The sequence below is a fragment of the Trachypithecus francoisi genome, unplaced genomic scaffold (assembly GCF_009764315.1).
Source record: "Trachypithecus francoisi isolate TF-2019V2 unplaced genomic scaffold, Tfra_2.0 Lachesis_group0, whole genome shotgun sequence".
NCBI lineage: Eukaryota > Metazoa > Chordata > Mammalia > Primates > Cercopithecidae > Trachypithecus > Trachypithecus francoisi.
In genome coordinates this window covers 92622788-92630814 of record NW_022681453.1, presented here as the reverse complement: position 1 = coordinate 92630814, position 8027 = coordinate 92622788, and the positions used below count along the sequence as shown (strand labels likewise).

Sequence of the window (8027 nt, the reverse complement as noted above, 5' to 3'; positions counted from 1 at the left end):
TTTCATTTTTAACTAAGCCTTACACATCTGTTCTACCTACACATTACAATTTCAAAATGATCATAATTCAGAATTTGGCCATAAAAAAGTAAGATTGAGTGATTTAAATGCATCAGTATAATCTTTGCTCAATGCAGCATATATTTATAAGGCTTCCTCAGGTTTAAGGTGTAAATTGTAAAATATATTTTCTTTATTTGTAAATTAGCTTCATAAGAAAAGAGTTTATAATTATACGTATTTATGATCACCCAGACATCAATGTAAGATTAAATTTAAGATCAAATTTATTAAAAGTGAACTACTTAAAAATGCAGAAAAATGAAGCATTTTGTAATCTATCTTTCTGTAACATCGTAAGAAAGGAATAATTCACATCTCCAAAGGGAAAAATACAATTGAGATGGCAATGATGCTTTAGCCAACAGGACTTCAGTCTTTGATGGCACTTACACAAGTTGAAGTGTACTAAAATTTAATTTGTAGTGTAATGATTGCTGAGAGATGAATACTTCATTTAAGCTATATTAATTGACTACAGAATTTTGCTGGTAACCAACTGAATGAATGAGTCGTAAAGAAATTCGTATTTTTTTCATGTATAAAGCTATTTCTACAAATTTCTAAAGGTATATATTTCTAAATATTTTCTGCTCCCTAGGAAGAACTTAATCAAATATTATAGCACAAACCACTTAAATAACTTAGAATTTTCTTCATTATTTAGTCTTCACCTATAACAAACATCTGTTCAATGAAAATTTCACTCACATACATACTAGATATTTTTCTCACAAGTATAGTTAGCAAAATACCATTTAATATTTGCAGTTAGTATAACAAACCATGCAGTATATTAAAATCATTAAAATGCATTAAATGTGTTTCATATCTAAGGATAAGCTATGACGTATATGATCAGTTCAACTACATTTTAAATATCAGGTAATCTTACTAAAATAATTATGTTGTGTGTACATGTATCTGTTTTTAATTAATAGCTCTAAAATGTTTAAAAACTTAATTTTTGTGGATGGTTTTATTGATGGGTAGGTGGGTAGATGGATATCCAGACTTAATTTAGTTCATCTTTGCACATGGAAAACAGTCATTTCATGCACATATGACTTTAGAAATAAAGGAATAGGAGGATGAATTAAATAGCCATTGCTGAGCTGTAGAAGGAAACGCCAGAACATCTGATATAATTCCCAATTTAAAGTTTCCACCCACTCCAGAATATCTCCAACTAGTGTTTAAGAAGCCTGTTTATGAACCTGCATTATTAATCCCTATCTTTCTAGCCAGTCAGAGCAGTATTATTGCATAAAATTGAATTTTTTAAAGCACTGATATGGAATTACAAATCTTAGTCATACAATATGTAAATGCATGCTGAATTGACTGAATATGTTTTATTATAAAGTGGTGAATATATTTAACACTATGGTTATTATTCAGAATCCAAGTAAATATGACAGGTCCAAATAACTACAAAAATAATTGGATACAGTCCACTTACAGTTATAAGCCACTGAATGAATAATTCATTGTGAAAATGGATATTCAAGGTGTCATTTTATTTCATAACAATAACAACAATAATAATAATGTGACTCTGGGGAGATATATACTACTATGGGCAGAATTATGTTCCCTCCAAATTCACAGGCTGAAGCTCTAACCCCCAGTACCTCAGCATATGATTGCATTTAGAGATAGAGACTTTAGAGAGGTAATTAGTTAAAACGAGGTCATTAGGGAGGGGTCTAATCAAATATGACTGGTGTCTTTATAAGAAGAGTAAACTTGGACACAGATAGAGAAGATGACATGAAGACACCGAAGATGGTTATTTACAAGAGAAGGAGAGAGGCCTCAGAAGAAATCAACATTGCCAACATCTTGATCTTAGAATTTTAGCCTCCAGAATTGCGAGAAAATAAATTTATGTTGTTTCAGACACCCAGCCTATAATACTTTGTTATGGCAACTCTAGAAAACAAATACAGTCGTCCTGGAAATCCTCTCTCAGGAGGTAACATTTTAATAGAAAGCCGCCAAGTTCAATGGCTTTGCAACAGTACAACTAGAGGCCTTTAGAGCCGAATTAATTTGAGCAGAAGAGTAGGAGGAAATTAGATCGAGGATGTAGGCTGAGGACAAATAACATTAGTGCCTACAAGTCACTTTCCCAGGGTCAATGATGAATGGAATGCACATTTATTATTCATTATTTCCTATGTCTTTTAGCAGAGCACTAATCTGAAAAACAAAATTTACCAACTAAAAACTAACATACCAGAATTTCTAGGCTCTGGAATCTAATTACAACCAGTGCAGTTGAGATTGAAGTCCCAGTCACTGTTGGTTAGAATTTGACCAAGTAGTGAATTTGACACAGTAGTCCCATCTCTAAGCATCTTCTCCAAAACTGAAGACATAAATATTGAAGGATACAAGCACAGTGATATTTGTTATGCCACTAGTTACAGGAAAAAAAGTTGAAAAGTATTGACTAAAAATAAAACACATTATAATACAAAGTTTACAAGAACATATACAAGCTAACTATCTAACAGAAAGAACACCTACTTAGAAATAATTCGGTTTTTTTCTTTCTCCTCCGAGTATAATATTTAAATCCTGCTGTATATATGATACATTATAAATTGGAATGTGAGCCTTTATAGCTTTCAAACTTTTTTCTACATAATTTTATATACTGATGATGACAACACTGAGAAATAGATATCTCTGTTGTAAAAACAATAAAACACAGTAAGATTGAGAATGGTGAAACAGGTGATTTCAAAACTAGTGAGGAGTTTTTAAAATCACCAGTTCCCAAGTAGGTTGGAAGATGGAAGGAGGAGTTCTCAGATGATCACCACATGAAGAGTTCACTAACCTTTGTTGAGTGAGAAATAAACTGTTGGATGCAAACATGAAGTTTTGGCTTCTCCATTTATAGCACTTTTGCCTTCTCTAGTACGAATAGTACGAAGAGAGTTTTATGGTTTAAAATTTAAAACTACACTTCTGGTCTGTTCCTTTTGAAAGATTGGAACGTTCAAAAGTTACAGATAACATCATAATGTAAAGCATTAAATATTCAGTTCTAAATGAAAAGGAGATTCTATAAAAATTTGAGATATGAAGCAAGAGATACTTAGAGTATAATAGCTGTAATACATTAGAAAAAAAGGAAAGATATAAAGTTCATAAGCTAAGTATTCAATTCATGAACAACATAAAATCCAAGAAAGGAGAAAATTAAACATAAAAGCAGAAACAGATGAAATGGAAAGCAAAGAAATAATAGATCTTATCAACAAAATCATATGCTACTTCCTTGAGAAGACTAAAAACTTGAATATGGAACATTAGTAAAGAATCTATTCACAAAAATAACACCATGACCACATGATATAGTTTAAGGTTGATATATATTGGAATTTTAAAGAAATGGATAAATTCTCTCATATGTAAAATGTTGATTAAATATTCTAAAAGACAAAAAATTACAGGTATTTTTACATATCTCATTTAATATAATAGTAATAATAGAGAAGGGCATTTGTGATGGTTACTTTCGTAACTTGAGTGGGCCATAGGTTGCCCAGGTATTTAGTCAAACATTATTCTGGGTGTTTCTGTGAGGATGAGTTTTAAATAAAATTAATATTTAAATTGGTAGAATGAATAAATCAGATTATCCAACCTAATATCAGCGGTTCAGTATTGTAAGCAAAGAAAATTGTGGAGCAACTGCTTTTATAAAGATAAACACAAAACCATAAAGAAAACAATAGAATATCAGTGAAATAAATGCATATATGTTTACGTACACACACACATATGCACACACACCATGATCAAGTGGAATTATTCCTAGGAATGTAAAGAGATCTAATTAATTTTGATACATGAATACATTTAAAGTGATTTTAGTGGTAGTTAAAATCAAAGATTTCGGTAAAATTTAAAGCTCATGTATGAAACACATACAGAATTATAAGAAAAACTATTCCATTGAACAAAAGCTACTTATCAAAAAATCTGTAGCAAATATCAGTGTGATAAAATAATTATAAAAATATTATCTAAAAGTAAGAAACAAAACAAAACTACCAGCTAACATGGATTCTATTCAACAGGATATTTACTAGAAGTCCTATGTAGCCCAGTAAAAGTAGAAAAAGGAATAAGTCATACAGGAATAGCAAAGGAATATTTTAAATGTTTTCATAATTTTCTACAATTATTGTCAGTACAGAAAATTCAATAGAATCTAAAGATAAAATAAAGCCAAATAAGCAAAATTAAAATACATAAAATGATATAAAAATCAATACTTTAATATTTAGCAAGACTGTTTTCAAAATAAAAATTTTAAAAACCGAACGTACAGAAACAGCAGTTCAAGTGACATATAGGAATAAGTCAAATTAAATATATTCAAGATCTTTATAGATAAAATAATTTTGAAAAAATAACTAATGCATTTAAAAAATAAGTAATAAATAAATGGAATGATAAACCAGATTAATATACAGGAAGAGTCAATATCAAAAAGATAACAATATATTTTGTGATGAGTTTCAAAAACCTGATAAATACAAATTAGCACAGTAAAGAAATGTAAATGGCACAGAGTCCTCTCCTTTATTCACCTATTTACTTATTGTGTTAATTATTTTCCTTTCTGGAGAAATGGCATAACCTTTTGAAATGTCTAGGTTAAGGTTTGTATGACAAGAATTCTTTAAGTGTAGAGGATCTCTGAAATTATTCAGAAGTTTTTAAAGCATATTTGATAATAATAGCTTAAAGATAAATGTGTAGTTTTATTTAAGTTGGATTCTGGCAAGGAATGCTCTATTCCAAAGCTTAATATTCACTTAGATAAATGTAGTGAAATTAGTAAAAATGTAGGGCATTATAAGCTGGCACATTTTCCATCATAAAAAGTAACCAAACATATATATTGAATAAAGGAAATTTAGTATGGTAATCTCTTTATTACTTATTAGCCTATTTAATGTAATGCATTTTTATTTTTAATTTAACTTATAAAGAAATCTAGTGTGATTCCTAGGACTCTACTTACAATGATGTAAATTTTCTGCTTTAAAGCCTTATTAACTAGTTGGATATTTTAAGCTTCTATTTCTCTTGTTACTAGCCCCAATTAAGAGTTGTGAATATAATTTATACATCCTTATTAGCATTTGTATATAATCCACAGCCTGCCCGTCCCACAATTCTCAACCCCAGGATTTCCCTGGCTCACCTGCCTGCCATGGCCAACAAGGAAGCAGCCTTTGACAACACAGTAGAAGAACATGTGATCAAGGAGGAGTACAAAATATGGAAAAATAACATCTCTTTTCCTTATGATTTGGTGATGACACAGGCTCTGGAGTGGCTCGGCCTAACTGCACAGTGGCTTCCAGATGTAACTAGACCAGAAGGGAAAGATTTCAGCATTCATCGACTTGTCCTGGGTACACACACATCAGTTGAACAAAACCACCTTGTGCAGCTTCCTAATGATGATGCTTGGCCTGACCCATCACACTATGACAGCGAGGAAGGAGAATGTGAAGGTTGAGGTTCAGTTAGTGGAAAAATTGAAATAGAAATCAACACTAAGCTGAAGAAGTAAACAGGGCCTGATATATTCCCCAACACCCTTGTATCATCACAACAAAGACTCCATCCAGTGATGTTCTTATCTTTCGACTACACAAAACATCCTTGGAAACCAGACCCTCTGAAGATTGCATCCCAGACTTCATCTCTGTGGACATCAGAAGGAAGGTTGTGGGCTTTTAAGGAACCCAAGTCTCAGAGGGCACTTACTTATTGCTTCAGATGACCACACCATCTGCCTATGGGACATCAGTGCTGTTTTAAAGGAAGAAAAAGTGTTGGATGTAAAGACCATTTTTACAGGACATACAGCAGTATTTGGAGATAGAGATGCTTCCAGTCATCTTTATCATAGTAATATTCCATTTAGATCTTTACCATGGTAAAGATGCTTCCAGGCATCTGTTCCATGAGTCTCTGGAAGTATTGTTTGAATGAGTATCCCTCTATAATAGATGCAACTAGTCATGCTGTTAGCCCAAACAGTGGGTGTTTTCTAAATATTAATGGGTGGACTTGATTCAGAAAACCCACAGTCTTACATTGAAATTTTCTTCAAGAATTTTCTAGTAAATAAAAACCCCCAGGTCTAAAGGAGCTGTAGAAAGGGAAATATTATTTCCGATTATTTTTCTTCTTATGCTATATCCCCAAGTTTTTCAGGCTCAAGTTGAAAAGAGTGAGTCAATAACTTGTATTTGTTTTTAAAATTGAATTAATCCTTGATAAGAGTGACTATTTTTTTAGAAGTTAGTCCTTGACCACTAGTTTGATGCTATCTCCATTTGGGGTGACCTGTTTCACCAGCCAGCCTGTTACTCTTCATGATTAACTGTGTAAATGCTTAAAATGGAATAAATTGCTTTTTCTTTTTCTTTTTTTTTTTTTAATTGTACTTTAAGTTCTAGGGTACATGTGCATAACATGCAGGTTTGTTACATATGTATACTTGTGCCATGTTGGTGTGCTGCACCCATCAACTCGTCAGCACCCATCAACTTGTCATTTACATCAGGTATAACTCCCAATGCAATCCCTCCCCCCTCCCCCCTCCCCGTGATAGGCCCTGGTGTGTGATGTTCCCCTTCCCGAGTCCAGGTGATCTCATTGTTCAGTTCCCACCTATGAGTGAGAACATGCAGTGTTTGGTTTTCTGTTCTTGCGATAGTTTGCTGAGAATGATGGTTTCCAGCTGCATCCATGTCCCTACAAAGGACTCAAACTCATCCTTTTTTATGGCTGCATAGTATTCCATGGTGTATATGTGCCACATTTTCTTAATCCAGTCTCGCTTTTTCAATTGATAAAACAAAAACTATATATATATGTGTATATATTTATTTATTTATGTGAGAGAGAGAGAGAGTGTGTGTGTGTGTGTGTGGTGTGTGTATAACTTACTGAATGCCTGTCTGGAAGTTAGTGCTGCAGAGGGCCTTCTGTAGTCAAGAAAGTTTCGAATCATTGTGTATCCACTTTGAGAATGTCTGAGAAACATCATCAAAGAACTTTGATGCTTCTGACTTTATGCTGTTTCCAAAAGATTTTTTAAAGTCGCACAGCATTGCAATATAATTTAGTGTATTTCTTCCAAAGTTATGACTTCTGAATATTTCAAATTAAATTAGGATGCAAAAAGGTTTTTAAGTCATCTGGCTTATGGTGAGCAAGAAGGAGCTCATTACAGCTCTCCACTTGACACAGCAAATCTTCTGGATCATCAAGCATCCTGCATGAAATACTACAATTATATTAAAATATAATGATTCTCAGCTTCATAAATAAGCTTAGAAAACAAATCCCCAAATCCACAAACACTTTAGAGCCTGACTTTCTTTATCCTGTGCAAATGCTATATCCAAGATGTCTTTGGATACTACCAATACCAAAGATGAAATACCTTCTTAACTGATGAAAAATTATCTTTTTATCTCAGAATCCATGGATACAATAATACCACAAAACTTTAGAACCTGAATTTCTTTATCCTGTGCAATTGTTATTTCTAAGATGCCTTTGAAAAGAATACCTTATTATTAACTGATGATAGATTGTCTTTTCAAATAAGCAAAATGGAAGACTGTGAGATATTAATACAAGTATTTAACTCACCTGAGAAATCTAAGTATTCCTCTTTTCGCAGTTCAAGTTTCACACTATTATTTGAACTAAAAGTTCAAGTATTTCACTTTTCTTGTGAATGCATAGCTTCTTGTTTTACATTAGAGCAAAAATTTTAATGTTCTATTGTAAATAGCGATTTCTGTTCAGGGAGTATGTGTCTGAGATACAGGATAGAGCACAGGAGGGACCAGGAGGAATCGTTTAACTACTTTTCTATTCATTCAAAATATTAATAGAATTCTTCT

At 32.4% G+C, this 8027-nt stretch overlaps 1 pseudogene; it reads left to right on the top strand.

Annotated features, from left to right (window-relative positions):
- Positions 1 to 5261: 5261 nt before the first annotated feature.
- LOC117078369 lies at positions 5262 to 6044 on the top strand (annotated as a pseudogene).
- Positions 6045 to 8027: the final 1983 nt, after the last annotated feature.